At 39.8% G+C, this 10,193-nt stretch overlaps 2 long non-coding RNA genes across 2 annotated transcripts; both read right to left on the reverse strand.

Moving 5' to 3' along the window:
- Nucleotides 1-2,223: 2,223 nt before the first annotated feature.
- Nucleotides 2,224-3,258, reverse strand: LOC118492571. Its single transcript, XR_004894545.1, has 2 exons — nucleotides 2,799-3,258; nucleotides 2,224-2,724 (listed from the first exon to the last, which is right to left on the reverse strand). It is a non-coding gene; the product is annotated as an uncharacterized LOC118492571 (long non-coding RNA).
- Nucleotides 3,259-8,638: 5,380 nt separating this feature from the next.
- On the reverse strand, nucleotides 8,639-9,716 carry LOC110903089. The gene is made up of 2 exons (XR_002571658.2): nucleotides 9,214-9,716; nucleotides 8,639-9,139 (listed from the first exon to the last, which is right to left on the reverse strand). It is a non-coding gene; the product is annotated as an uncharacterized LOC110903089 (long non-coding RNA).
- Between the last annotated feature and the right edge of the window lie 477 nt (nucleotides 9,717-10,193).

Raw genomic sequence — 10,193 nt, forward strand, 5'->3', positions numbered from 1 at the left:
AGGTACGGATCCTTACCCAACTCTTTATTGCTTCATATTCAAATTGTTATAAAACCACTAAATTACTATATCTATTAAAAACTCCTCACGTCTTTGATTATCGATTCATTTGACAGTCCGTTCGATTCCTATCATTTGATTTAACTTTCATGTCATGCGATAGTATTATGTTGTTATACTCATTATCGCATGTTCCAATATATGTTCCGTTTTGTTATGAAAATAAGTTTTATAAAGTTATGTGAATAAGACCATTTGTACTCTGATACCCTGAGTATCGCTTCTCGTGTCACACCCCGAAATATCAGAGCTGGCGTGACTGGACCGGTATCTTCATTGCACAGCGGAAGCAAAAAGCTAAGACTTCTTAACAATGAACGCCCGCTAAGTACTCGAAATCCCGTGGGTTCTTCTATTCCAACCGTTCCATAGTCTTAAAAAATGCAACCTGAGAAAGAACATGCGAAAAAGTCAACATAAAGTTGAGCGAGTTCATAGTTTGTTTTGAAAAGATTTAAAATAAATCTTTTTGATAACCGGTTTTAAAGTTTTTGAGAAAATATAGTAAAAGCATTTTCTTGGCATGATATATGAGAACTGTGAGTCTAGCCCACGAGAGTGTTTGTGCATTGCACGAGAGAGAATGGGCCGAGCCCAAATGGACCTTTGTAAGCAGGATCAGCGCTTCCTCTTACTTAGGTGTAACTTGAAAAACCTTACCAAAGTTTGTAATTCATGTATTTGTGAGTTTCCATCAAATGAATCTTATGAATATATGAAAGTTTTACTGTTGTAAATGGGTATGTAAAGCGTCTATGAACAGGTTGATCGTTAATGTTTCGCGAGGACATTAACGTATGCGGCGACATAGGAAGTACTCAACCTGTGTAGACGGTTTTTAGTGTCGAATCACCTCGACTGTGTCGAATCACCTCGACTGTGTGAATCACCTCGATTGTGTCGAATCACCTTGACCGTGTGAATCACCTCGACTGTGTCGAATCACCTCGACTGTGTCGAATCCCCTCGACTGTGTCGAATCACCTCGACTGTGTCGAATCACCTCGACTGTGTCGCCCGTACCCATTAGAAAATCATGCACGTTTCGTAAATAGGCGCGTGTTTTGTAAAACCGGTATGTTTGATCGAAATCATTCGTAAACCATATAAGTTCCTTGAAATTCGTTCGCAACACGGTTTAGAAATATGAGTTTTCGTTCATCGAAAAGTTGTTTATTTTTGCAAAACTTGCATGTCTTTCCACCCCCGAAAACATTTATAAAAATGTAAAATAGTAAAAAGTGGGGGTTATGAACTCACCTGGATATTCCTGTGCAAAGCTAGCTTAGTGTGATTCCGTAGTGTCATCCCACGAATGTGAACTCGCTAGCGTGCAACTAAAGCATTCCTAATAATAAAGGAATAATTATAAGTTTCTAACTAAATTGACATAGCTAAACTACGTGTCCGAGCTCTACCGAATCGTTAACTAAACGATTCTATAAAGGTGGTGTTGTGACTTAGAATAACCAATCTATGGTTATTTGATCCCGTTTATAGTCGGGATAATAAACGACTTAGTTTTCCGAAAGCTGTAGGATATATATTTATATATATAAATATAAATACTTACGAAGTCGTGCTAGTAGTCGCGAATAGAAGGCGTATATGAAATAGTAATACGACTAGTCGTAGTTTTCGTAAGGTGTAAGTATATATAATATATACACTTGTTATCAACGAACTCGGTTAGTAAGTTGTTATAATTGTGCGATACGTGCCGTGTTCGGTTAGATGTTTGAAACGAATAGTCTTATAAGAGTATTCGAAGTCTCGACACTCGAAATAAATATAAATAATTATATTTATGTTATATATTTTCCGAATACTAGCCTTTTGAAATACGATTTCCGAGTCGTTGACGTTAGGAATAAATATAAGACATTATATTTATTATATAAAATATAATTTTCGACGTTCGAAATAAATATAACTAATTATATTTATTTTATAGAAGTGTTAGAGTTTCAATGTCTTTTCGTTGACTTGTAATCCTTTTTTTTTTTCGAAAGGTTATAAAAGCTATTTATGAGTTATAAAGTGTCGTTTATACATATAAATACGCTTTGTATTACGGGTTTTTAACAAAAATCGGGCAGAGTTTCCTCTGTTTTTCGAAAAGCCCGACAATAAGAGTCGTCGTATTTTGTCAAAACTCAACAATAAACCAATCACATTTATATATATCTTTCGCAAAATATAACGAACACTAAAATAAATAAACTAGAGTACGGCGGTTCAAGCTCGGTTCGCGTAGACTAAAAAAAAAACAACGAAATCAATAAATCTCGCTATGTTTAAGTCGTTACCGGGTCCTGAGTTGACCTCGTTTGACCTGTTTGACCGTTGTTGACCCGAAACCAATCCGTTGACTGTTGTTGACTGCCCTTGACTCCTGTTGACCAGCGTCGACCAGTCAACCTGACGTGTTGACTGGTTTGACTTTGTTAACCGAGTTGAACCAAACTTACACCGAATGTGAATCGAAACCCAATCCGAGGATATCCACCACCAATCCAGCCGACATCACTGCCGTTTTCCGGCTCCACTGTCGCTAACCCGAACAATGAGTTGACTCGGTTTGACCTAGTCAACCCGAGTTAAACCAAATCAAATCTGACTTGAACCGAAGCTAAAATTCAAACCGGAACAACCACACCCCACCTGAAACATCACATTTGACTGAGAACTGAACTGATCCAAAAGAATGAGAAGGTGCGTTTTTTTTAGGTGCTTACCTGAGAAGTCACGAAGTGCGGCTGTCGTCAACCAGTACAGCCACCATCGTTACCAAATCGGAATGATCAGAAGCCGGAATCACATTCAGGGAACTCGATTTAGGGGGGGTGTCGAAATCCATCGCCACCTCCACCGTGAGTAGCGGCGCAGTCGTGTCATCACGACCAGCTGCCGTCGAGATCCACCACCGCCGCCGCAGCTGCCCGTCTGCCGTCGATGTCATCATTCTCCTTCCCCCTCTGACGTCTCTCTCCCTCTCTCTTCTCTCTCTCACTCCGTCTCTTCTGATCTTGACGTCGCGTCGCCGCCGTGTACAGCGCCTCTCTTTCTCTGAGTTACAGGATGGTGTGCGTATGAGAGTGGTGTGAGAGGGGAGTCGTGGTGGTTCGCCGGAGATAACCAGTGGCCGGTCGGAGCTCTCCGGTCGCCGGTGCTCGGTCACAAGAGGGGAGCAGAGGAAAAATGTTGTAGTTGTGTGCGTGGTTTTAGGGATAGGGTGAAAATGAAGATCAGGAGGATAAGGGGAGCTCTTATACTTAGGGTTTTATGTAGTGGGTTGGGCCCAAAAGCCCATTAGCGCGTATCCTTTGTTTCAAGCGGCCCAATCGTGTCTATGAGACCCGTTTTCGAGTCCCGGTCGTCGTAAAAGGTCGTATAACATTATTTTTGAGTCGAAACACTAAAATTACGTCAAAAACTTCGTAAAAAGGATGTCGGTAGTCAATATTAATCGCGTAAGTTGTTGGTGCGTTAAGTTGCGTAAAACGCGTCGTTCGTCGTTTCGTGTCCATTTTGCGGTCCGTTTTCAACTACGGATAATAAAATTTGAAAACGAAGCTAAATATATCACAAAACTTCGTTTGTAGGTAATACGCGTGTCCGATGTTTCCGTTTCGTTGTCGGTGCATTCCTACAGTAGCGTTTTTCGTTCACGTTTGCGTATTATGATGTTTAGAAGCGTGATTATTTCGCAAAACGAAATCCATAAGTTTAAATTATACATATAAACTTCGTATTTGTCAGCGTTGTCAGTAGTTTGTACGGTGTCAGTTCGTTATCGCTTAATATCCAGCAGATTTCTCGAAAATCCTCATACGCGCACTGTAACGTCCGATAAGCGTTCCTAGGCATAACAAGGGCCTAATTAAGTTAATACGTGCCTTAAACAATATTTATTATCACCTTAAACACTTGTTAATTGTGTAATTAAAAGCCCTTAATTACCGGTTGTCACATTCTCCCCCTGTTACAGAAATTTCGTCCTCGAAATTTAGACTATGTTAACTCCTCAGAGTTGTGTTGTTCCTAGGTAAGTCCGAATAATACCAAAGTGAATGACCGTGTAATTGAACCAAAACTTGTTCAGATTACGTGATTGCAAGAAAATTTTGCATCAATAGGAACCCAACGGTTTAACTGAGTTTGTTCTAGAAATCAAAATCACGTGAACGAGATGTTGTGATACTATCACCAATGTGACTAGGTTTACTAGGTTCAACAGAAGAGGAGATTCAACCAATGGAATTCCAAATGAACATTCGCAAACTGCAAATCAATTTTTGAAACAACAAAATTTACTACCAACAGAATCTTGCGTTGGTTGTTGTATGATTGAAACTCGAATTCAACGAGCTCAAATAAATAGAATCATAAAAATGATTTATCAACTATCGAACCCTTAAACGAATAAAATCACGCGTTGACATTATTGAGTTGCAAGGATACACCGAAATGAAATTCAACCGAACCTGGTGTATTATCGTCTTAATACATAGTTGCATTAAGACTACTAAAATGATGTGTCAAACGAAAAGCATATACAGTTTCGCATGAAACGACTGATCGTAATTAGCACAAGCTACAAGTTTATACCGACGCCACAAGGTGTCGTAGTGAATGAAGCAATTCAGCAATAGCGGTGATCGAACAAATATCACCTGTGTTTTGCATGAAACGCTCGATCATGATTAGCCCCAGCTATAAGTTTATACCGACACCACAAGGTGTCGTAGTGATCGAAATAATTCAATAATAGTGGTGACTGAACAAACATCACCTTGTTTTGAAATCAAGTGAGAGATTCAACGAAGTAAATCCGAATGTCTGTTTCAAACAATTCTCATAGGATTTTCAATTGAAAACGAAACAAATAAATAATGTTTTTCGATCGAAAATGAAAGAGCAATAAATATCACAAAATGTTCGATCGATGCTGAAAGAATCGTTAAGAGGTACACCGAAATATGACATAAATTTGTGTACCATGATCCTAACACACGATTGTGTTAAGATTGCTTTAATATGATAAATCAACAAAGCGGATTTAATGTCAATAAACAAATAAATAAATAATTAAATCCGTACATGAGGTGAGCAACGAGATTAGCGCAAGCTTCAAACTTGTGAAAAATGCCACCACAAGGTGATCGTGATCAAAGAAACGATTTGATGAAGTCGAAGACCAAACAAGCATGTTATGGTTCAAAGCAAATGAAGTGCTCGTTGGGATTATTTCGAATGTGATGGCCTCAATCCATCATATGGAATCTTGAATCGAATATATATTAAGAGCAAGTTCAACCAATTGAACTTGGTTTAAACACAATCCAACAATGAGTTCATCTATCAATAAGGAAGTTCCAACATGGTCGCAACGAAAACCATGTATGCCACTCAAAAGAAAAAAAAATGAGTTTTTCAAGAAATCCGTCGACTCGATATCAAGGAGTCAACGCTTTACAACAATGCAATCGTCCAAATCACAATGCAGTAATCAACATAGAGAAACAATATTGAACATTGATAAAGCAACAATTTCGAGTGAAGTCACATGCGTAACAAACGACGCATGTATAAATATGAATTCATCAAGAATGAAACAAATGAGTATTCACTATTACGAAAGAAAATTTTTGTGATGCAATGATCATTAGGGGGAGTAGAAGTATGAAAGTCTACTCACTATATGCAAAAAGTCGAAATTTCAACAAAAGAAATCTAAGGACTTTACCTGGAATTTCGCGTGATAATCGTTTGTTAGTTGACATTACCATGGAATGTCGAACATAGCGTAATCGCCATAAATGAAATAGGGGGAATGCGGAGACGTGTGACTTCTTTCGCAGCGCCCATAGTTGTGAGTCTCATTAGACCTAGTATCGATCGTTATGAAACCTTGTTTCAACGTACCTCAGCATGATTTGTGTTGCTTGCAGGATCACTTGGCAAATTGCCGCATTTCGATCCGTAGTTCTCCCGCTGACAGGATTAGCATCGTTGTTGTCGTGACCATTTGTGGTTTTCCCCAAGGCCTTGCCTCGAAAATCGTGTGTGATGTACTTCGACGTCCACTGACGTATAGTTTAAGTTTCATGTATACCTGTTCACTAGCGTTTCGTTCTGCGTAGAATATGATGTGCTCCGACATCCGTTGATGTATAATTTGAGTTTCAGGTATACTCGTGCGCACTAGCATTTCGTTCCGCGTAGGTTACCTGCTCTGGTAAGTAAGATAGCATAGACGACATAATATAATGGCGTTTGCGCGAGTTAATAGTCGCAGTTTCTAAGTGAGGACCTCTAATGAGTTTTGACAAAAGCTTTCCAAAGGTCCTAAATGCATGTTATCCAAAACTCTCAAAGTTTTGCTTACTATATGTAATCGTTTCATGTACCGTGTATCCAACACAACACTTGTGTATGTTTAAAACCAAAAGTGTTGACTCATTGTTTTCGGCAACGGTTGGAAGCCCATATTCAGTCCTAGGCGTTCTGTATGTGTTCGAGTCTTAATAATCTAATTCCCCAGAGGAAAGTGAGGTTAGAGCCTAGGTATCTCTACAGAAACCTAATTCGCTGAAACCTAATGCTCTGATACCAATCTGTCACACCCCGAAATATCAGAGCTGGCGTGACTGGACCGGTATCTTCATTGCACAGCGGAAGCAAAAAGCTAAGACTTCTTAACAATGAACGCCCGCTAAGTACTCGAAATCCCGTGGGTTCTTCTATTCCAACCGTTCCATAGTCTTAAAAAATGCAACCTGAGAAAGAACATGCGAAAAAGTCAACATAAAGTTGAGCGAGTTCATAGTTTGTTTTGAAAAGATTTAAAATAAATCTTTTTGATAACCGGTTTTAAAGTTTTTGAGAAAATATAGTAAAAGCATTTTCTTGGCATGATATATGAGAACTGTGAGTCTAGCCCACGAGAGTGTTTGTGCATTGCACGAGAGAGAATGGGCCGAGCCCAAATGGACCTTTGTAAGCAGGATCAACGCTTCCTCTTACTTAGGTGTAACTTGAAAAACCTTACCAAAGTTTGTAATTCATGTATTTGTGAGTTTCCATCAAATGAATCTTATGAATATATGAAAGTTTTACTGTTGTAAATGGGTATGTAAAGCGTCTATGAACAGGTTGATCGTTAATGTTTCGCGAGGACATTAACGTATGCGGCGACATAGGAAGTACTCAACCTGTGTAGACGGTTTTTAGTGTCGAATCACCTCGACTGTGTCGAATCACCTCGACTGTGTCGAATCACCTCGACTGTGTGAATCACCTCGATTGTGTCGAATCACCTTGACCGTGTGAATCACCTCGACTGTGTCGAATCACCTCGACTGTGTCGAATCCCCTCGACTGTGTCGAATCACCTCGACTGTGTCAAATCACCTCGACTGTGTCGCCCGTACCCATTAGAAAATCATGCACGTTTCGTAAATAGGCGCGTGTTTTGTAAAACCGGTATGTTTGATCGAAATCATTCGTAAACCATTTAAGTTCCTTGAAATTCGTTCGCAACACGGTTTAGAAATATGAGTTTTCGTTCATCGAAAAGTTGTTTATTTTTGCAAAACTTGCATGTCTTTCCACCCCCGAAAACATTTATAAAAATGTAAAATAGTAAAAAGTGGGGGTTATGAACTCACCTGGATATTCCTGTGCAAAGCTAGCTTAGTGTGATTCCGTAGTGTCATCCCACGAATGTGAACTCGCTAGCGTGCAACTAAAGCATTCCTAATAATAAAGGAATAATTATAAGTTTCTAACTAAATTGACATAGCTAAACTACGTGTCCGAGCTCTACCGAATCGTTAACTAAACGATTCTATAAAGGTGGTGTTGTGACTTAGAATAACCAATCTATGGTTATTTGATCCCGTTTATAGTCGGGATAATAAACGACTTAGTTTTCCGAAAGCTGTAGGATATATATTTATATATATAAATATAAATACTTACGAAGTCGTGCTAGTAGTCGCGAATAGAAGGCGTATATGAAATAGTAATACGACTAGTCGTAGTTTTCGTAAGGTGTAAGTATATATAATATATACACTTGTTATCAACGAACTCGGTTAGTAAGTTGTTATAATTGTGCGATACGTGCCGTGTTCGGTTAGATGTTTGAAACGAATAGTCTTATAAGAGTATTCGAAGTCTCGACACTCGAAATAAATATAAATAATTATATTTATGTTATATATTTTCCGAATACTAGCCTTTTGAAATACGATTTCCGAGTCGTTGACGTTAGGAATAAATATAAGACATTATATTTATTATATAAAATATAATTTTCGACGTTCGAAATAAATATAACTAATTATATTTATTTTATAGAAGTGTTAGAGTTTCAATGTCTTTTCGTTGACTTGTAATCCTTTTTTTTTTTTTCGAAAGGTTATAAAAGCTATTTATGAGTTATAAAGTGTCGTTTATACATATAAATACGCTTTGTATTACGGGTTTTTAACAAAAATCGGGCAGAGTTTCCTCTGTTTTTCGAAAAGCCCGACAATAAGAGTCGTCGTATTTTGTCAAAACTCAACAATAAACCAATCACATTTATATATATCTTTCGCAAAATATAACGAACACTAAAATAAATAAACTAGAGTACGGCGGTTCAAGCTCGGTTCGCGTAGACTAAAAAAAAAACAACGAAATCAATAAATCTCGCTATGTTTAAGTCGTTACCGGGTCCTGAGTTGACCTCGTTTGACCTGTTTGACCGCTGTTGACCCGAAACCAATCCGTTGACTGTTGTTGACTGCCCTTGACTCCTGTTGACCAGCGTTGACCAGTCAACCTGACGTGTTGACTGGTTTGACTTTGTTAACCGAGTTGAACCAAACTTACACCGAATGTGAATCGAAACCCAATCCGAGGATATCCACCACCAATCCAGCCGACATCACTGCCGTTTTCCGGCTCCACTGTCGCTAACCCGAACAATGAGTTGACTCGGTTTGACCTAGTCAACCCGAGTTAAACCAAATCAAATCTGACTTGAACCGAAGCTAAAATTCAAACCGGAACAACCACACCCCACCTGAAACATCACATTTGACTGAGAACTGAACTGATCCAAAAGAATGAGAAGGTGCGTTTTTTTTAGGCGCTTACCTGAGAAGTCACGAAGTGCGGCTGTCGTCAACCAGTACAGCCACCATCGTTACCAAACCGGAATGATCAGAAGCCGGAATCACATTCAGGGAACTCGATTTAGGGGGGGTGTCGAAATCCATCGCCACCTCCACCGTGAGTAGCGGCGCAGTCGTGTCATCACGACCAGCTGCCGTCGAGATCTACCACCGCCGCCGCAGCTGCCCGTCTGCCGTCGATGTCATCATTCTCCTTCCCCCTCTGACGTCTCTCTCCCTCTCTCTTCTCTCTCTCACTCCGTCTCTTCTGATCTTGACGTCGCGTCGCCGCCGTGTACAGCGCCTCTCTTTCTCTGAGTTACAGGATGGTGTGCGTATGAGAGTGGTGTGAGAGGGGAGTCGTGGTGGTTCGCCGGAGATAACTAGTGGCCGGTCGGAGCTCTCCGGTCGCCGGTGCTCGGTCACAAGAGGGGAGTAGAGGAAAAATGTTGTAGTTGTGTGCGTGGTTTAGGGATAGGGTGAAAATGAAGATCAGGAGGATAAGGGGAGCTCTTATACTTAGGGTTTTATGTAGTGGGTTGGGCCCAAAAGCCCATTAGCGCGTATCCTTTGTTTCAAGCGGCCCAATCGTGTCTATGAGACCCGTTTTCGAGTCCCGGTCGTCGTAAAAGGTCGTATAACATTATTTTTGAGTCGAAACACTAAAATTACGTCAAAAACTTCGTAAAAAGGATGTCGGTAGTCAATATTAATCGCGTAAGTTGTTGGTGCGTTAAGTTGCGTAAAACGCGTCGTTCGTCGTTTCGTGTCCATTTTGCGGTCCGTTTTCAACGACGGATAATAAAATTTGAAAACGAAGCTAAATATATCACAAAACTTCGTTTGTAGGTAATACGCGTGTCCGATGTTTCCGTTTCGTTGTCGGTGCATTCCTACAGTAGCGTTTTTCGTTCACGTTTGCGTATTATGATGTTTAGAAGCGTGATTATTTCGCAAAACGAA

The sequence above is a fragment of the Helianthus annuus genome, chromosome 5 (genome assembly GCF_002127325.2).
Source record: "Helianthus annuus cultivar XRQ/B chromosome 5, HanXRQr2.0-SUNRISE, whole genome shotgun sequence".
In the NCBI taxonomy this organism is placed as follows: Eukaryota; Viridiplantae; Streptophyta; class Magnoliopsida; order Asterales; family Asteraceae; genus Helianthus; species Helianthus annuus.